The sequence below is a fragment of the Amblyomma maculatum genome, chromosome 8 (genome assembly GCF_055883805.1).
Source record: "Amblyomma maculatum isolate TAMU_Amacu chromosome 8, ASM5588380v1, whole genome shotgun sequence".
Classification (NCBI taxonomy): domain Eukaryota; kingdom Metazoa; phylum Arthropoda; class Arachnida; order Ixodida; family Ixodidae; genus Amblyomma; species Amblyomma maculatum.
In genome coordinates, this window is record NC_139351.1 from 34958149 (window position 1) to 34979439 (window position 21291).

Consider the following 21291-nt stretch of genomic DNA (forward strand, 5'->3'; position numbering starts at 1 on the left):
TGACGGATGCAAAACTTGTTGCCGTGAAAGAAATGCAGAAGACGTAAGACGCTGTTTATTACATATTAGACATGCGAAGGCATGACAAGCTGAAATGGCCCATGCGTTGCATTAGAACAAGCACTAAGTCATTAAAAGATGCATGCATCACATGGATCTCAATTTGACAGCAAACATATGCTGACACTTACAAAACATACAATGCCATTACTCTTCATGTGATATACGCTGCAATATTTTCATGTTTTCTAAAGGCTACGCACAGTTCTGTACTACTTAAAAAGTACACATCTTATAATGCTCCTTTAGTTACCCATATATAACATGACCTTAGCAACAATGTACAACATTTCTTCTTGTTAGCCTGAAATCCTGAGGCTGAATGTTCTGAAATCCGGTTGTATTAATTGCGACTTTATGATATGCTCCATCAACTTTATTTGAGGTATGAAGGCATTATGCTCCAAGTGCAAGATGAGGATTTGGTTTATAAAACCTAATCTAAAACAAGCCCTGATCAATGTGAAATGACTTACATAGTTTTATAATAATGATAGGCCAAATGAGAATAGGATATTCATTAGGCACCTAATTGTTTTTAACAACAGGGTAACCAAAACAGTGAGAGGTCATCCTGTAATACTACAGCTTATTTAGTTGTTGTTTTTTCCTAATCAACATATCACTCCCAGCATCACAATTCTGACCTAAAAAATTTGTAGAGTCGAATGACCTAGTACGTATCTCTATTCCCTTTGTCCTCAAAGCTTTTTTTTTTTTTTTTTTTTTGCCCCCTACAGTCATGGACTAGCTAGCTATTGCAGCTAGGATGTGCTTATAGTAGCGCCGGCACCGCGGCGTTGCCGACCGGCATCATATGCATTCGCCGGCGCATTAGTTTGGAGTGAGGAAATTAGGCCCTTCTTAGCCAATAAGAGCGGTCACCGAGCGCATTTCTGGTTAAAACAATTCATAATGAACTATTTCGCTTAGAAGAAGACCGAATTATATCGGGACGCGTGGCAACGGGACGGACGACCGTTGCCGACAGCCTGCGCGCCTGAAAGACGTCGCACCGAGAAAGCTATTTTGCAAGGAAACGTTTTGCAAATATACGAAATGTGCAGAAGAGCGGAATCACCGCAAACATGGTGTGCAGTTGTCACTGAAAAATTCGCCCGGCCGGCCTACGAACAGGTCACACTGCGTTGGCGAACCTCGATTGTTTTTGTCGCCGAGAGGTCTCACACAGATCTAGATAAAGGAAAAGCAATTAAACTGTGATTTCCCCGGCAATTCGTGTGGTGTGACAAGCTGGTTCGGAAACCTCTTCGCGGCTCGAAGCGTGCATATGTTATTTGACATCGCTGCCGTTTCCACGGTGTCCGCACTGCATGCAAGCTAGGCCTAGTGCCTCTCCGCCGACGGCCATCGGCCATCGGCTGGGCAGCTGCCGTTTGCTTGCGGCGCGCCGCCGACACCGCCGGCCATGCCACCGGGTCGCGCCCGGGCGCTCTGAAAAGCATGGGGAATTCCAGGGACAGTCTAGGGAAAACACGTGCGCTCTACGTCCGGACATGACATCATAAAATATCACGTGACCCATGACGTTATTCGTGACGTCATATATGACATCACAAATTTTGGGCCAATCAGCGTTTCCAGCCGAGCTACCCCTAAACCCTTGTACCGGACTGGTGGCATGCGACCCCCGCTACCACCTACCGAAGTTCCCCTCTCTACCTCGCAAGGGTGGCTGGCATCTGCAAGGGCTTTCCTCGTCACGCGGCGGCCTTCCCTCTTCCCCTTCTTGACATTGGGCTCGTCAATGGCTTCGGTGGGGTTGGTGTTGGTTTTTTCAGACCTGTCGTCTCCGTTTCTTTCCGCAGTTCGCCTTCCTTCCGTTGTCGTTCCTTCCGTGTTTCCCCTTTCCTCTCTCTCCAGTTGTCTGCGGTCCTGTTGTTTAGAGACCGGCTTATCTGATTCCGATCCCTGAGGCCCCTCGACATCGTTCGAGAGTGCTGCAGGTTCGTCGACCTCCCTGATCCCAGTGAAATCTATGGTGCTGGGCTCGTCCAGCGTCTCGGTTCGCTCCTCCTGCTGCGCGGCGGCCGCTTCCGAGTTCGCGCTGCTGCAGGCCCGGCCATCAGGGATAGAGGGAGACCCAGCTTCTCCGAGAGTTGGGGCCGTTACTTCTTTTGGGGAAAAAATGGAGGCTTCGGTAAATGCAACCGCCGGACGTTCACTGCCTGGTGGCGATTCCATGGTAGTCGCAATTTTTTGCATTTCCTCTGCGTCCATGAAATCGTCCAACGGTTGCTTCGCAACCCCACGCTTCGTTCTGGCTGCATACGACTGCGTGCAGTCTTCCTCGCGGTGTCTGATGGAGCGACAGGCCTGACACCAGGGAGCTTTGCACTGCCTACGTAGGTGTCCGGTCTGTCGACATCTCAAACAAAGCGGTGCTCTGCCGGGCACGGAGATCAGGACCGGGCCGCCGTAGATAGTCACCTGGTGGGGTATTTCATCGATTGATGTCGGTTCCCGTGGCGCGATCTGAACAATTCGCGTGCTTGAACCGATATGCTCCTGGCCCGGGCGGCGCCACTTTTCGCGTCGCACCCCTTTCACCTCACCGAAGCGCTAAAATGGTGTATTAGCACCTCGCAGGGATTTGGGGCGGGATCCAGTGGACTTTCACATCCTTCTCCTGCTGATTCTGATTAATGACCAGACATTTCTTGTTCTTTTCGAATATTTCAGTCTTTGCTCCTAACACTTCTATGTCATGTGGAGTCTTGAAAGTGAGCATCCAAACATGATTAAATTGGAAAACTCCTAGGTTGGTAACTGTCATCATGTCAATGAACTCCGAGAGCGTCGCCGCGACATCATCGATTTTGTAGGGACGCACAGATGGGTCACAGTGTAAGAAAAAAAGTTGGAGGACGCTTAAGCTTCGCCTTCAAGAGTGGAACGCGATAGCGTTATTGCACTTCGTCGAGAAAACTTATTAAACGCAAGGGTATTGGGGCATCCTCACACCGGTACCCGCGCGGCCCGAAGTGGAGAAGCGGGTGAGCGAAGATAGTGATCTAAAGAAAGGAAAGACGCTTGATTCTACAACCCGTGAGGGTGCACGGCGAAACGTCAGGGGCGAGTGGCGCGCCACGTGTCGGGGCAGCGCCGCACATTGCGAGGAGGGGTTCTTCTGTGTTTGCCGCAAGATGGCTCTGCATGTGCGCAGAGCGCAGAAGAAATGTAGCGGAAACGTACTTCACTACTCGTGTAACTGCGACTTCTGTAAGTAACATGCTCATATTTACCGATATACACTGCAGTATAATGTTCTACGGCACGTTTCTAAGGCAACACCGCATTCACTAGAAGCGCTTTTGTACCGCTTTCAAGCATCAAACTCGTGGCTGAGTGAATGATTCTGCTTCCGGCCAAGCCAGTGAACGGACGCAGGATGCAGGGCTCCTCAGGAGCGGCTTCAGCGGCCATGTCAGGCCGCGGTAACAGGACTGCGGAACAGGACAATACTTACCAGGTTGTTTTGCCTGCACTGCCAACAGGTCGGTTTGTTTTGAATACCGTTTTTTTTTGCATGCCGATATCAGGGCCCGCCCGTACCGGGTGGAAGATTTCCGGGATGCTTTGACGCAACACTCGCTAATCCCCGACGTTATCGCAATGGGGGCGTATCGGATGAGCCACGTCTGGGCCGTCACTCTCAAAGATACTGAAGCGGTGAAGAAGATTGTAAGTGTAGGTGAGCTGTGTGTAAAAAACGGTCGCTGCTTGGTGATTGACCCGGCGAACCAGGACGTGCGACTCAAACTTCACTGGCTGCTACACAACGTGCCAGACGAGGATGTTCGTGCTGCATTTGCGCCGTACGGAAAGGTGTCGGAGGTTTCCCGGGAGCGCTGGCGTGTTAAAGGTATGCTAGAAAAGGGCTCCACCACTAGACTCGTCACGCTGAAGCTGAAAGCTGGCTTGAAGCTCGACGACCTTCCGCATCAGTTGAATGTTAGCGGCGAGCTGGCGCTAGTGATTGTGCCAGGCAGACCCCCGTTGTGCCTACGCTGCCGGAGTACGGGTCACATCCGCAAAGAGTGCCGGGTTCCTCGCTGCGGAACCTGTCGACGGGTCGGGCATGAAGACAGCCAGTGTGCACGAACCTACGCTAGCATTGCCGGGCCTGGGACCAGCGAAGACTCGTCCGAGTTAATTATGGACGAGGCGGATGCGGAGGAGGCTGCTGATATTAGAGGTCAGTCAACGAAACAGGACGCGCCTTCCATGACGGTTTTAAAGAATAAGGTGACGGTCTCTAATGAACAGAATGAAACTCTGCATGTCTTGAACGTTCCATCCCAGGACCATGAAAGCGCGTCAAAGGAAACGTCAGAAGACGTAATCAAATTTTCTGATGCTGAGGACCATCTCAGTACTGAGCCTTCCTGTACTGATGCCATGGAGGTTGGGCCGGAGACAGCAGCCTTAATTGCCGCGACACGTCCACACGAAGAAAGCGTCGAGGAGACTCAGCTGCCAGGCGATGTTTGTGGTGAACCGCCTCCGAAAACTGCGGGCATCCGAAGAGCAACTTTGCGACCGAAGCCGAACTTCTCGGCCGACACGCGGCAGGCGGGGAAACCGCCTCCGTAGTTTTGTGGTGTCCTGAACGATTTGTGGGTCGGCTGCCTACCGACCAGCGTCAGGAACATTCTGCAACCAAGAGGGGCGTGTGTGGAAAAAAAAATGAAAGACGGTGCTTGGACTTCGTTTGAATGCAGCCCGATGTTCTGCTGGGAGGACATTACATGCACACATACGCCGCTGTTCTTCAGAAGCGGAGGCCACGCAACCATGAAGGCAGGCACCATGCTGGTACGGGCGTCTCTTTCTAATTCATGACTCTTAAGCTTAATAGCTTAATTTGCCGTTACACGTAGCTACTTTGAATGTCAGAGGGCTGGGAGCGAGAAGGCGACAATGCTAGCTCAGTCGCCTCCTTTTGGATAATAATATAGATATAGCAGCTGTGCAAGAGTCAAAGATTGAGAGCCAAGAAAGCACTGACCGTATGGTGGCTTCTTTTCAAGCAAACTTTTATGTGTGTGTATGCCATTCTGTTGGTGCATCGGGTGGATGCCTTTTATTTATACGTAACACGCTGGGAGTAAGTGTAGAGTTCGTTTTTGCCTGTCCAAGTGGTCGGCTTTTGGTTACTGATTTTACCTACTGTAATTTATGCTGGCGTGTTGTGTGTGTGTATGCTCCCAATTCAAAATGCGAACGTGAATCGTTTTTTGAGTCTATTGAATTGTGGCTGAAGACTGACAAAATCTTGCTTGTACTTGGTGACTACAACTGTGTGTGCTCAGCTGTGGACCGAGCGGCGAAGTGTAAACCTCGAACAGACAGAAGCTCCGACCTGTTGAATGCACTTGTGCATGAGTATGGCCTTGAGGATGTTGGCAGTGTGTTCTCCACTGGAAACCAGCCAGAGTTCACGCACTTTCAGCGAGATAGCCATGCTAGATTGGACAGGGTGTATGCCTCGGTAGATCTTGTTTCCCCATGTACTGCATATGAGGTCACACCTGTGTCTTTCAGCGATCATTGTCTCGTGAGTGCAGTGTTCGGTAGGGCAGGAAAGAAATCGCGCTTTAACTGGTACCTATGGAAACTGAATGCCAAGCTTCTCGTCGATGAAGAGTTCCTTACGGAAGTTAAGACCGAGTTTGAAGATCGTCTTGCTATGCGACCAGTAAGTTTTGCAGCGGAATGGGACAGCTTCAAAGAGTGGGTCAAATTGAAATCCATAGAAAAGAGCAGTAAGGTGCGGCATAAAGAGAAAGAAAAAGAAAAAGAACTGAATGAACAACTCCAGTTTCTTTTGAGCATGGAAAGTTCAGTGCCAGGGCATTTCGCCAGTAAAATACGAGAGATAAAAAGTGAGTTGGAAACAATCGACAGTGAAAGATACACAGCGGCTGTTATACGTGCAAGGGCTGAAAAACTTTGGGCTGGAGAAGTACCGACAAAACGAGCGCGAGCAGACGAGAAAAGATACGCCTGCCAGAAAGAAATAAGGAGTATAAGATATGCCGGCCATATCACTGAAGATGCTAAAGATATTCAGCGTGCGATAACAGAGCACTTCGAAGAACTGCTTAGCGCTAAGCTTGAGACTGTAGGCGGCTTTCGAGCAGATTTTCTAAGACTGATGCCTGCACTGGATGACGAAAGTAAAGCGCGCCTAGAAAAACCGGTAACGTTGCAGGAGATACTATCTGCAATAGATATGACCTGACACCTGGGAAGGCCCCTGGGCCGGATGGTCTAAGCGCCGCATTCTTTAAAACTTTTCAGCAGTATGCGGCTCAGTTTATGTTCTGTGTAATCACTGAAGCTTATGAACGTAATACTGTTCCATTGCCTTTCTCTACATCGCACATTGTTCTAATACCCAAGACAGATGATCCGGAGAAACGACAGTTGGTGGGGTCATATCGACCGATAAGCCTCACCAATGTTGACTATAAGGTGTACATGAAGGTTTTAGCAAAAAGACTGCAAAGCGCAATAAAAACATTGGTTGGGTCTCATCAAACGTGCGGCATCAAGGGTCGATCCATTGCCACGAATATGCATGTCGCAAGAACCGTATTAGAATGCGTCGATGCACTCGGTGGTCAGATAGCCATGATGCAATTAGATTTGGCGAAAGCCTTTGACCGTGTTTCTCACAAAATTCTTTTTTCCATTTTGGAGCATTCTAACCTTGGTGACGTCATAGTGGAGGGTGTTAAAATGGCTTATGCGAACTGCACGACCCGTATTATTGTGAATGGTGAACTGACTGACAGCATCGCAGTACGGTCATCAGTAAGGCAGGGCTGCCCGCTCTCACCTCTGCTTTTTGCACTGCATTTAGAGACACTTTGCTTGGCTATCATTGATAGCGATCGCATTTTAGGATTCAAGCTGCAATCAGCACACGTGAAAATGCTGGCATATGCTGATGACATAGCAGTGTTTTGTGCAACTAGAAAAAGCATCTGTGAAGTCACTGGTGTCGTCCAAACATTTTGTGATCAAACCGGATGCAAGATCAATTGGGAGAAAAGCTCTGGGTTTTGGCACGGTGATTGGGACGTGACACCTGATTTCTTCTGTAAGCTGCGATGGTCTGCTCTCCCAACACGATATCTAGGCGTGCCTTTAGAATGTTATCAAGATCCCAACGTGCACTGGGTGGAAGAAACATCCAGAGTGAAAGAAAAAGCGGATGCGTGGCAAGGAAGGCAACTGTCAATGTTTTCGCGCGCTTCTATTTGCAATGTTTTTCTTATTTCGAGGCTGTGGTACCTCATAAATGTGTTGTGTATCTCACGAACCTCAATTCAGAAAATGCACCGCGTTTTTGCTGTTTTTATTTGGGCATCCACATGGGAAAAAACCGCCCGGACGAATTTGTTTATTTCTGTTAAAAGGGGCGGGCTTGGCCTTGCACATCTGTTCTTGCGTCAGGTGGTCTCGCGATTTATATTCCTCCGGGATCAAAAAGATACCTTTCTAAGAACTGTGATGCAAGTGCGATTGCAGAGGCTGCTCCCTGAATGGATTGTGTCATGTGAAAACATGCCTGGTACTGTGACTGGCTACCTGCGCAAGGTTGTTTTTTCGTGCAAGTTTCTAGAAGTGCGGTTTTCTTTTGATTATCTTTCCAATGTTCCCAGAAAAAAACTATAAAGATCTCATTGACGCGATGCTGCCGGTGCCTTTTTACCGGGAATTACACTGTGGAGGCCCAGGGCAGGGCGTTTTGAAGTGAGTTAAGAAGATGAACGTGAGGCCATCAGCTAAAACGTTCCTTTTCAAACTTCACTCCAATACGCTCCCTGTTAAAACCTGGCTGAATGAAAAAGGTATCTTCGTCCCATGGACAACAAATTGCCTGTTGTGCAAAAAACCGGAAACAATTGAACACGTTTTCTTACAGTGTTGGGATGCTGTCTTTCTATGGGACGTCCTCCAAAGGACAATTAAAAAGGAGCTTCCATTAACTCCTTACGGTATAAGATTCCTACCAGTGCAGAACGATGATGCACCTTATGATCTAATTATGCTTCTTGGCCTCCATAGTTTGTGGAAAACACGATTGCAGGTGCGTCATGCAGATATAGATACACGATCTTCGCGTGAAAACTTTATTGAAAGTGCTGTGTATATACGCGAAACTTTCAGGATGGAGCAGGATCCGCCACAATGGCATTCTCTGTTTGATGAGTTGGTGCACTTGAAAAGATTTTAGCCGCGTACGCGTTAGCTGAAGTGTAGTTGACGTGTTTTATTATGTGTTCTTTTGGTCTGTGTTTCACGGCAATAAAGAAAAAAAAAAAAACTCGTGGCTGAGTGGTAGCGTCTCTGTCTCACACTCCGGAGACCCTGGTTCGATTCCCACCCAGCCCATCTTGGAAGTTGCTTTTTATTTATGACGTGCATGCCGGGATTTATCGCTCACGGCCAACGCCGCCGACGACACCGGCTTTTCTGCGACACGAGCTCCTTAACGCTACCGCGTTAATAGAGTTTTCACTCAGCTTTCCTGTTGGTAGCGTTGACAGCAAAATCCTGTATTCCGGGACGAAGGCAGAACCATGGGGCGCCGGGGAAAACTGGTTTGGCGCGTACGCGCCGGCCGCTCCTGAGGAGCCCGTTTTCTCCATGACCTCTCCCTCTGAGTGCGACGGGGAGACTGAGCATGGTATGGCCGATGGCAAGAAACAGTTGTTTCGAGCGGCTTATGTACTGTTTTAACGCCTCATTGCCCACACATGCAGCTAAGCGCTGCCTTTGTGATGAGGCACCGAGTGGCATTTACATGTTCTGAGCTGTTTCCAGCCATTCTGGCGAACTGAGCGCACTTTGGCACTCCAAAAATTAAAGAGCAGTGCGAGAGCGACGTTCGCGAGTTTACACATGGATGCATGGTGCACGGACTGCAGTCCGTGCGCCGATGAGCCCGAACTGTGCGTTTGTGGCCACTGCAAATGGTCTCAAAAACTGTGAATGTTGCACGGCAAACTGGTGAATGAGGCACGTACGCGTCAAACTGACACCGAGAAGCCACGCACGTGATCGCCTCGAGTAATTCTGCAGCGTAAACATATGCGCGTCGCATCTCTCCGTGAGTGCGCAAAGTGATGATTGAATCGACACACAAATTAACGTGACCCGGCCTGCTCGGCTCATCTGCAGCCAGTAGAATTTGCGACGCCAAAGTGACAGGGAGAAAAAAAAATGGAGAAGCCAGCTGCGTGCGGGGAGAAAAATACAAAAGAGTGCCATATCAGCACTCGGTGTTCCCAGGTGGTCTCCCTCCCAAGTACTGACGGAGCCCAATGCTGCTTAGCTTCTTTGATCGGACAAGAACCGGCGTATTCAGCATGGTATGGACGATTTTTTTTTCCAGTAACAAAAAACCTTTATTTAAATATATATGTACAAGGCTGCAACTCAACCAATAGCCGAGTGCATTGATTGCTTCTCGTGTTAACGTCGGCCATAGGAAACGTGAGGGGAGATTAAGCACAATAGAGAATTATGTCGAGAGATCTGGTAAGAAAGGGTCAGAAAAAGTGTAACACATATGCCTAAAATGCGCCACTGAAAGATAAAGAGGAAAACCAGAAAATAGGAAAAAAATCACTTGGGCAACGCTGCGTGAAGCATCAGCGGCACCCAAACCGTTCGTACTGTCGTGTCTTGAAGACCATCACAGCGCTGCAGCCTCGCCGTAGTTCCTCGTGCAGGCTTTCGTCGGTGCCAGAGGACTCTCGTGCGCTCACTGTCCACTCTGCTTTGTCCAATAGATGCCGCCACGCTGGTTTCGGCCAACGCACACACTCCACCACATCCACGCGCGCACGCCAGAGGGCATGCAACGTAAGCACTATCACAATGTCTCGAAGCTCTGGACGATCACAAGAGGCGTCGAGACACAAGCGCCCTGGCCATGTGACCTCCAAATCCGTGGCGAAAAATCCCCGTACTTCGTCCCAGAAGATGCTCGCAGTGTTGCATTCTATAAAGACATGTTGAGCGGTCTCCCGTCCGCCACACAGGAGACAGTTTGCGCCCCATGGTAGGAAGAAGCCCCGCTCTTCCTGACGAGCTTTCACGGGCAAAACTCCTGTGTGGAAACGGAAGAAGAAATCCTTGGAGCCTGTTGGAACGGGCAGCTTCCTGACGCGCTTGAGGACATCTCTTCCCCACCCCTATGGGTGGTTGTCGATATAGTGGAGGTTGCAGAAACTGTGCAAGCAAGTCCCAGTAAATCTTTCTCGGCTTTACTGAGAGCAGGTACTCCTACGAAAAAAGCCCTTGCAGCAGCGCCAGGGACTGCGCTACCTCCTTGTAGAAGGCTGTGGCTCTCAAGCCATGACCTATTGGCTTAGTTGTGGCCAACCAAGGGGCCAAGTGCGCCGAGCCTAGATACTGAGTGGCCGCACGAAGAAAATTATCCTTTTGGCCTCGAAAGAAAGTGAGCCTTTGGACTACAAGTTTAAGTTCTATGTTCACTAAGCCCAGTCCGCCTCGCTCCATGCTCCAGAAGAGATTGCTTCGGCGCATGAGCTCTGCCGTAGAGCGCCAAACGAAGACTGCCCATGATCTCTGTAGCCTGCCCACGGAGCCCCTGTCGATTGTGGTCACTCTGGCTGAGTATAGTACCGCCGGGTAAACAACCGCGTTGCATACATGGGCTCTCGTGAACATGGCTATGTGTCTCGGCTGCCATGGGTCTAGCTTCCTTTCAGCGGCAACTAGTTTGGGTTGCCACCTGTTCATGATCGCTTTGTTAATATCTAGATCAACGCCTAGATATTCGTCATGTTTTTTCGGTCCATTCGACTCCAAAGAGTTGGCGGGGCTTCCCTCTCCAGTCTCCCAACCAGGCGCCTTGTGATTTTTTTAAATTTAGTTCGGCTCCAGAAAACTGACAGAAGGAGTTTGCCAATCGAATCACCTCCCCCACTTGCTGTTGGGATGTGGAAATGAAGGCTGCATCGTCCGCGTATGCGAGGACGCGCAGTTCTTGGCCGCCGAGATCTAGACCCTTGATGGTTTTCGACGCAAGTACCATGCGGCATAGAGGTTCCAAATACAGGGTGAAGAGAACAGGCGACATCGGACACCCTTGTCGTACTGATCTATTCACCTGTATCGGCGCGCCTGGTATACCGTTAAGGACGATTGCAGTACTAATTTCAGTGTAACAAATTTTGAGCCAATCTATAATGTCGTCACCTACCTCGCACTGCTCAAGGAGAGAAAAGAGGAAAGCCCGGTCAACCTGATCAAACGCCTTCCTCAAATCGATCTGGAGAATGGCCAAAGGAAGGAGCCCTACATCCGCCGCCTCGCGGACCGTCCTCATGCGATGTAAGTTGGTATTTATGGAGCGCCCTTTGAAGCCGCATTTTTGATGCTCTCCCACCACGGTGCTGAGGGCGGTCTCGAGTCGACGAGCGAGAGCTCTAGCCAGAATCTTATAGTCTGTGGAAAGAAGACTGATTGGCCTGAAATCGGCTACGTCGGGGGTTGATTCGGGGGAAGGTTTCTTAGGAATCAAGACTAAATTGCTGCGCCGCATAGAAGGCGGGAGAAGTTTTCGTTTTCTTATATCCTCGAACACCTCCGCTAGTATTGGGCTGAGTTCATTTCTAAAGCATTGGTAAAATTCGGCTGTTATGCCGTCCGGTCCGGGTGATTTATTCTTAGGGAGTTTTGCAATTACGCGCTCTATCTCGTCCGCAGTCAATGAGGAGTTTGTTGCCTCCCTAACCTCCTGAGGAACTTTGGGAAGTTCGCTCAGCACTTCGGATGGCACGGGATCCAGCGGTTTTTCTGCCTGGAAAAGCTTGCGATAGTATTCATCGAAAGCCTGCGCCACTTCGCCATGCCCTCGCGCAGCGGTGCAGCAATTAATAACCTCCCGTATACTACCCCGTGCAGCCTGCTCCCGTTCGAAGGCACAAAAGAGTTTTGATGGCTGCTCCTCGTACTGCACTCTTCGCTCCCGACTGCGGACGAGTGCGCCCCAATAACGCCGTTCCAGTTCTGATCGAAGTTCCTCTTTAACTTTCCGAATGTCATCAGAAAATTCTCCCGGCATCTCTTCGTTGGCCTCGACAAGGCCCTGAAGGGTGCCTGTGAGGTGCCGGATTTTAGCTTTAGCGGACGCGGCAATTTTTGTTCCGATCTCTGTGGCAATGGTTTTGACGTTTGTTTTAAATAACTCCCATGCTACTGCATTAACCGATCCAGACTTAAGTCTAGCAATATCCTTATTTACTTTATCCAAGAACTCTTCGTTGCAAAGGATAGTCGAGTTCATTATCCACCGTCTTTCCACTGTTTTTCCTGTTCGACGTGTCTTTAAGGCACCCAGCACGCTCGAGACCAGGCCATGATCAGAGAAACACACAGGAGTGACGGTTTAGTTGTGGACGCGTTGGAGCGCCTCACCGCAGACATAGATGCGATCGAGGCGAGCCTGCGCTGTTCCACGCCAGCGGGTGTAGCGCGCAGTCGACCCCGTTCGTCCCAGCGCCACGTCCACCAGGTCAGAATCTCGCAGGACTTCTCTTAACACCCGCGCCGACGCATCCACACCGCCTCCCCCGCCCGCTCTATCACTCGTGCTGAGTACGCAGTTAAAATCACCTCCGAAGTATACGATTCCGGGGACACGAAGAAAAGGACGGAGAGATCGAAAGAGCTCGGACCGTGCCGTTGTCTCATTCGGGGCATAGACACACACAAAGCGAGTCAGCTCCCTCCCCACAAGGGCATCAACGAGACAAAAGCGCCCGTCCTCTCCTAGCTCGCAGTCAACAATGGTGACGTTATCTTTTTTCCTAATGAGAATGGCGGTGCCTCCTGCTCTTGAAGTCGTGATTGTATGGAAACACCAGAATTGAGCTCCAAAGTAACGGACGAAGAATTTAGCATCATCCGCACTTGAAATTTTGGTCTCTTGTAAAAGAGCAACGTCGACGCTGTTTTCATTAATTAAATCGAGAAGCCATCTTTTCCTTTTTGTTTTTATAAGGCTCTGGCCACTTTAAGCACCAGCTGGGAGGGATCCATTGTGGGGGGGAAAGCTCACCGGACTGGTGGCATGCGCCCCCCGCTACCGCCTACCGAAGTACCCCTCTCCACCTCGCAAGGGTGGCTGGCGGCTGCAAGGGCTTTCCTCGTCACGCGGCGGCCTTCTCTTTTCCCCTCCTTGACATTGGGCTCGTCAATGGCATCGGTGGGGTTGGTGTTGGTTTTTTCGGACCTGTCCTCTCTGCTTCTTTCCGCCGTTCGCCTTCCTTCCGTTGTAGTTCCCTCCGTGTTTCCCCCTTCTTCTCTCTCAAGTTGTCGGCGGTCCTGTTGTTTAGAGACCGGCTTCTCTGATTCCGGTCCCTGAGGCCCCTCGACGTCGTTCGAGAGAGCTGCAGGTTCGTCGACCTCCCTGATCGCAGTGAGATCTATGGTGCTGGGTTCGTCCAGCGTCTCGGTTTGCTCCTCCTGCTGCGCGGCGGCCGCTTCCGAGTTCGCGCTGCTGCAGGCCCGACCATCAGGGAGAGAAGGAGACCCAGCTTCCCCGAGAGTTGGGATCGCCGCTTCTTGTGGGGAAAAATGGAGGCTTCGGTAAACGCAACCGCCGGACGTTCACTGTCTGGTGGCGATTCCATGGTAGTCGCCATCTTTTCCATGTCCTCTGCGTCCATGAAATCATCCAACGGTTGCTTCGCAACCCCACGCCTCGTTCTGGCTGCATAAGACTGCGTGCAGTCTTCCTCGCGGTGTCCGATGGAGCGACAGGCCTGACACCAGGGAGCCCTGCACTGCCTGCGTAGGTGTCCGGTCTGTCGACATCTCAAACAAAGCGGTGCTCTGCCGGGCACGGCGATCAGGACCGGGCAGCCGTAGATAGTCACCTGGTGGGGTATTTCATCGAGTGATGTCGGTTCCCTTGGTGCGATCTGAACTATTCGGGTGCTGGAACCGATATGCTCCAGGCCCGGCCGGCGCCACTTTTCGCGTCGCACCCCTTTCACCTCACCGAAGCGCTGAAAATGGTGTATTAGCACCTCGTCAGGGATTTGGGGCGGGATCCAGTGGACTTTCACCTCCTTCTCCTGCTGATTCGGATTAATCACCAGACATTTCCTGTTCTTTACTAATATTTCCGTCTTTGCACTTAACACTTCCATGTCATGTGGCGTCTTGAAAGTGAGCATCCAAACATGATGAAATTGGAAAACTCCTAGGTCGGTAACTGTCATCATGTCAATGAACTCCAAGAGCGCCGCCGCGACATCATCGATTTTGTAGGGACGGACAGATGGGTCACAATGTAAGAAAATAGAGTTTTCACTCAGCTTGCCTGTTGGTAGTGTTGGCAGCAAAATCCTGTATTCCGGGACGAAGGAAGAAACATGGGGCGCCGGGGAAAACTGGTTTGGCGCGTACGCGCCGGCCGCTCCTGAGGAGCCCGTTTTCTCCATGACCTCTCCCTCCGAGTGCGACGGCGAGACCTGCATGGTATAGCCGATGGCGAGAAACAGTCGTTTCGAGCGGCTTATGCACTGTTTTAACTGCTCATTGACTACACATGCAGTTAAGCGCTGTCTTTGTGATGAGGCACCGAGTGTGCATTTACATGTTATGAGCTGTTTCCAGCCATTCTGGCGAACAGAGCGCGCTTTGGCACTCCAAAAATTAAAGAGCAGTGCGAGAGCGACGATCGCGAGTCGTTTACACTTGAATGCATGGTGCACGGACTGCACTCCGTTCACCGATGAGCCCGAACTGTGCGCTTGTGGCCACTGCAAACGGTCTCAAAAACTGTGAAAGTTGCACGGCAAACTGGTGAATGAGGTACGTACGCGTCAAACTGTCACCGAGAAGTCACGCACGGGATCGCCTCGAGTAATTCTGCGCCGTATACATATGCGCGTCGCATCTCTCTGTGCATGCGCGCAAAGTGATGATTGAATCGACACAGATATTAACGTGACCCGGCCTGCTCGGCTCATCTGCAGCCAGTAGAATCTGCGACGCCAAAGTGACAGTGAGAAAATAAATGGAGAAGCCAGCTGCGTGCGGTGTGAAAAAAAAAACAAAAGGAAGTGCCATCAGCACTCGGTGTTCCCAGGTGGTCTCCCTCCCAAGTACTGACCGAGCCCAATGCTGCTTAGCTTCGGTGATCGGACGAGAACCGGCGTATTCAGCATGGTATGGCCGATGGCGAGAAACAGTCGTTTTGAGCTGCTTATATACTGTTTTAACTGCTCATTGACTACACATGCAGTTAAGCGCTGTCTTTGTGATGAGGCACCGAGTGTGCATTTACATGTTATGAGCTGTTTCAAGCCATTCTGGCGAACTGAGCACGCTTTGGCACTCCAAAAATTAAAGAGCAGTGCGAGAGCGACGATCGCGAGTCGTTTACACATGAATGCATGGTGCACGGACTGCACTCCGTTCACCGATGAGCCCGAACTGTGCGCTTGTGGCCACTGCAAATGGTCTCAAAAACTGTGAAAGTTGCACGGCAAACTGGTGAATGAGGTACGTACGCGTCAAACTGTCACCGAGAAGTCACGCACGGGATCGCCTCGAGTAATTCTGCGCCGTATACATATGCGCGTCGCATCTCTCTGTGCATGCGCGCAAAGTGATGATTTAATCGACACAGATATTAACGTGACCCGGCCTGCTCGGCTCATCTGCAGCCAGTAGAATTTGCGACGCCAAAGTGACAGGGAGAAAAAAAAATGGAGAAGCCAGCTGCGTGCGGGGAGAAAAATACAAAAGAGTGCCATATCAGCACTCGGTGTTCCCAGGTGGTCTCCCTCCCAAGTACTGACGGAGCCCAATGCTGCTTAGCTTCTTTGATCGGACAAGAACCGGCGTATTCAGCATGGTATGGACGATTTTTTTTTTCCAGTAACAAGAAACCTTTATTTAAATATATATGTACAAGGCTGCAACTCAACCAATAGCCGAGTGCATTGATTGCTTCTCGTGTTAACGTCGGCCATAGGAAACGTGAGGGGAGATTAAGCACAATAGAGAATTATGTCGAGAGATCTGGTAAGAAAGGGTCAGAAAAAGTGTAACACATATGCCTAAAATGCGCCACTGAAAGATAAAGAGGAAAACCAGAAAATAGGAAAAAAATCACTTGGGCAACGCTGCGTGAAGCATCAGCGGCACCCAAACCGTTCGTACTGTCGTGTCTTGAAGACCATCACAGCGCTGCAGCCTCGCCGTAGTTCCTCCTGCAGGCTTTCGTCGGTGCCAGAGGACTCTCGTGCGCTCACTGTCCACTCTGCTTTGTCCAATAGATGCCGCCACGCTGGTTTCGGCCAACGCACACACTCCACCACATCCACGCGCGCACGCCAGAGGGCATGCAACGTAAGCACTATCACAATGTCTCGAAGCTCTGGACGATCACAAGAGGCGTCGAGACACAAGCGCCCTGGCCATGTGACCTCCAAATCCGTGGCGAAAAATCCCCGTACTTCGTCCCAGAAGATGCTCGCAGTGTTGCATTCTATAAAGACATGTTGAGCGGTCTCCCGTCGGCCACACAGGAGACAGTTTGCGCCCCATGGTAGGAAGAAGCCCCGCTCTTCCTGACGAGCTTTCACGGGCAAAACTCCTGTGTGGAAACGGAAGAAGAAATCCTTGGAGCCTGTTGGAACGGGCAGCTTCCTGACGCGCTTGAGGACATCACTCTTCCCCACCCCTATGGGTGGTTGTCGATATAGTGGAGGTTGCAGAAACTGTGCAAGCAAGTCCCAGTAAATCTTTCTCGACTTTACTGAGAGCAGGTACTCCTACGAAAAAAGCCCTTGCAGCAGCACCAGGGACTGCGCTACCTCCTTGTAGAAGGCTGTGGCTCTCATGCCGTGACCTATTGGCTTAGTTGTGGCCAACCAAGGGGCCAAGTGCGCCGAGCCTAGATACTGAGTGGCCGCGCGAAGAAAATTATCCTTTTGGCTTCGAAAGAAAATAGGCCTTTGGACTACAAGTTTAAGTTTTATGTTCACTAGGCCCAGTCCGCCTCGCTCCATGCTCCAGAAGAGATTGCTTCGGCGCATGGGCTCTGCCGTAGAGCGCCAAACGAAGACTGCCCATGATCTGTGTAGCCTGCCCACGGAGCCCCTGTCAATTGTGGTCACTTTGGCTGAGTATAGTACCGCCGGGTAAACAACCGCGTTGCATACATAGGCTCTCGTGAACATGGCTATGTGTCTTGGCCGCCATGGGTCTAGCTTCCTTTCAGCGGCAACTAGTTTGGGTTGCCACCTGTTCATGATCGCTTTGTTAATATCTAGATTAACGCCTAGATATTCGTCAATTTTTTCCGTCCATTTGACTCCAAAGAGTTGGCGGGGCTTCCCTCTCCAGTCTCCCAACCAGGCGCCTTGCGATTTTTTTAAATTTAGTTCGGCTCCAGAAAATTGACAGAAGGATTTTGCCAATCGAATCACCTCCCCCACTTGCTGTTGGGATGTGGAAATGAAGGCTGCATCGTCCGCGTATGCGAGGACGCGCAGTTCTTGGCCGCCGAGATCTAGACCCTTGATGGTTTTCGACGCAAGTACCATGCGGCATAGAGGTTCCAGATACAAGGTGAAGAGAACAGGCGACATCGGACATCCTTGTCGTACTGATCTATTCACCTGTATCGGCGCGCCTGGTATACCGTTAAGGACGATTGCAGTACTAATTTCAGTGTAACAAATTTTGAGCCAATCTATAATGTCGTCACCTACCTCGCACTGCTCAAGGAGAGAAAAGAGGAAAGCCCGGTCAACTTGATCAAACGCCTTCCTCAAATCGATCTGGAGAATGGCCAAAGGAAGGAGCCCTACATCCGCCGCCTCGCGGACCGTCCTCATGCGATGTAAGTTGGTATTTATGGAGCGCCCTTTGAAGCCGCATGTTTGATGCTCTCCCACCACGGTGCTGAGGGCGGTCTCGAGTCGACGAGCGAGAGCTCTAGCCAGAATCTTATAGTCCGTGGAAAGTAGACTGATTGGCCTGAAATCGGCTACGTCGGGGGTTGATTCGGGGGAAGGTTTCTTAGGAATCAGGACTAAATTGCTGCGCCGCATAGAAGGCGGGAGAAGTTTTCGTTTTCTTATATCCTCGAACACCTCCGCTAGTATTGGGCTGAGTTCATTTCTAAAGCATTGGTAAAATTCGGCTGTTATGCCGTCCGGTCCGGGTCATTTATTTTTAGGGAGTTTTGCAATTACGCGCTCTATCTCGTCCGCAGTCAATGAGGAGTTTGTTGCCTCCCTAACCTCCTGAGGAACTTTGGGAAGTTCGCTCAGCACTTCGGATGGCACAGGATCCAGCGATTTTCCTGCCTGGAAAAGCTTGCGATAGTATTCATCGAAAGCCTGCGCCACTTCGCCATGCCCTCGCGCAGCGGTGCCGCAATTAATAACCTCCCGTATACTACCCCGTGCAGCCTGCTCCCGTTCGAAGGCACAAAAGAGTTTTGATGGCTGCGCCTCGTACTGCACTCTTCGCTCCCGACTGCGGACGAGTGCGCCCCAATAACGCCGTTCCAGTTCTGATCGAAGTTCCTCTTTAACTTTCCGAATGTCATCAGAAAATTCTCCCGGCATCTCTTCGTTGGCCTCGACAAGGCCCTGAAGGGTGCCTGTGAGGTGCCGGATTTTAGCTTTAGCGGACGCGGCAGTTTTTGTTCCGATCTCTGTGGCAATGGTTTTGACTTTTGTTTTAAATAACTCCCATTCTACTGCATTAACCGATCCAGACTTAAGCCTAGCAATATCCTTATTAACTTTATCCAAGAACTCTTCGTTGCAAAGGATAGTCGAGTTCATTATCCACCGTCTTTCCACTGTTTTTCCTGTTCGACATGTTAAGGCACCCAGCACGCACGAGACCAGGCCATGATCAGAGAAACACACAGGAGTGACGGTGTAGCTACAGACGCGTTGGAGCGCCTCACCGCAGACATAGATGCGATCGAGGCGAGCCTGCGCTGTTCCACGCCAGCGGGTGTAGCGCGCAGTCGACCCCGTTCGTCCGAGCGCCACGTCCACCAGGTCAGAATCTCGCAGGACTTAACTCTTAACACCCGCGCCGACGCATCCACACCGCCTCCCCCGCCCGCTCTATCACTCGTGCTGAGTACGCAGTTAAAATCACCTCCGAAGTATACGATTCCGGGGACAAGAAGAAAAGGACGGAGAGATCGAAAGAGCTCGGACCGTGCCGTTGTCTCATTCGGGGCATAGACACACACAAAGCGAGTCAGCTCCCTCCCTACAAGGGCATCAACGAGACAAAAGCGCCCGTCCTCTCCCAGCTCGCAGTCAACAATGGTGACGTTATCTTTTTTCCTAATGAGAATGGCGGTGCCTCCTGCTCCTGAAGTCGTGATTGTATGGAAACACCAGAATTGAGCTCCAAAGTAACGGACGAAGAATTTAGCATCATCCGCACTTGAAATTTTGGTCTCTTGTAAAAGAGCAACGTCGACGCTGTTTTCATTAATTAAATCGAGAAGCCATCTTTTCCTTTTTGTTTTTATAAGGCTCGCCACGTTAATGGTGGCCACTTTAAGCGACAGCTGGGAGGGATCCATTGTGGGGGGGAAAGCTTACGGGACTGATGGCATGCGCCCCCCGCTACCGCCTACCGAAGTACCCCTCTCCACCTCGCAAGGGTGGCTGGCGGCTGCAAGGGCTTTCCTCGTCACGCGGCGGCTTTCTCTTTTCCCCTCCTTGACATTGGGCTCGTCAAGGGCATCGGTGGGGTTGGTGTTAGTTTTCTCGGACCTGTCCTCTCTGCTTCTTTCCGCCGTTCGCCTTCCTTCCGTTGTTGTTCCCTCCGTGTTTCCCCCTTCCTCTCTGTCAAGTTGTTGGCGATCCTGTTGTTTAGAGACGGGCTTCTCTGATTCCGGTCCCTGAGGCCCCTCGACGTCGTTCGTGAGGGCTGCAGGTTCATCGACCACCCTGATCGCAGTGGAATCTATGGTGCTGGGTTCGTCCAGCGTCTCGGTTCGCTCCTCCTGCTGCGCGGCGGCCGCTTCCGAGTTAGCGCTGCTGCAGGCCCCACCATCAAGGGGAGAAGGAGACCCAGCTTCTCCGAGAGTTGGAATCGCTACTTTTTGTGGGGCGAAAATGGAGGCGTCGGTCAATGCACCCGCCGGGCTTTCAACGTCTGGTGGCGATTCCATGGTAGTCGCCATCTTTTCCATGTCCTCTGCGTCCATGAAATCATCCAACGGTTGCTTCGCAACCCCACGCCTCGTTCTGGCTGCATAAGACTGCGTGCAGTCTTCCTCGCGGTGTCCGATGGAGCGACAGGCTTGACACCAGGGAGCCCTGCACTGCCTGCGTAGGTGTCCGGTCTGTCGACATCTCAAACAAAGCGGTGCTCTGCCGGGCACGGCGATCTGGACCGGGCAGCCGTAGATAGTCACCTGGTGGGGTATTTCGTCGAGTGATGTCGGTTCCCTTGGTGCGATCTGCACTATTCGAGTGCTGGAACCGATATGCTCCAGGCCCGGCCGGCGCCACTTTTCACGTAGCACCCCTTTTACCTCACCGAAGCGCTGAAAATGGTGTATTAGCACCTCGTCAGGGATTTGGGGCGGGATCCAGTGGACTTTCACATCCTTCTCCTGCTGGTTCGGATTAATCACCAGACATTTCCTGTTCTTTACAAATATTTCCGTCTTTGCACTTAACACTTCCATGGCCGATGGCGAGAAACAGTCGTTTCGAGCGGCTTATGTACTGTTTTAACTGCTCATTGACTACACATGCAGTTAAGCGCTGTCTTTGTGATGAGGCACCGAGTGTGCATTTACATGTTATGAGCTGTTTCCAGCCATTCTGGCGAACTGAGCGCGCTTTGGCACTCCAAAAATTAAAGAGCAGTGCGAGAGCGACGATCGCGAGTCGTTTACACATGAATGCATGGTGCACGGACTGCACTCCGTTCACCGATGAGCCCGAACTGTGCGCTTGTGGCCACTGCAAATGGTCTCAAAAACTGTGAAAGTTGCACGGCAAACTGGTGAATGAGGTACGTACGCGTCAAACTGTCACCGAGAAGTCACGCACGCGATCGCCTCGAGTAATTCTGCGCCGTATACATATGCGCGTCGCATCTCCCTGTGCATGCGCGCAAAGTGATGATTTAATCGAC

General features: G+C 51.0%; 1 non-coding gene and 1 pseudogene across 1 annotated transcript; both read right to left on the bottom strand.

Annotated features, from left to right (window-relative positions):
* Positions 1-9752: 9752 nt before the first annotated feature.
* Positions 9753-10929, bottom strand: LOC146180882 (uncharacterized; annotated as a pseudogene).
* Positions 10930-15207: 4278 nt separating this feature from the next.
* On the bottom strand, positions 15208-15326 carry LOC146180883 (5S ribosomal RNA). The gene has a single exon (XR_014700455.1). It is a non-coding gene; the product is annotated as a 5S ribosomal RNA (ribosomal RNA).
* Positions 15327-21291: the final 5965 nt, after the last annotated feature.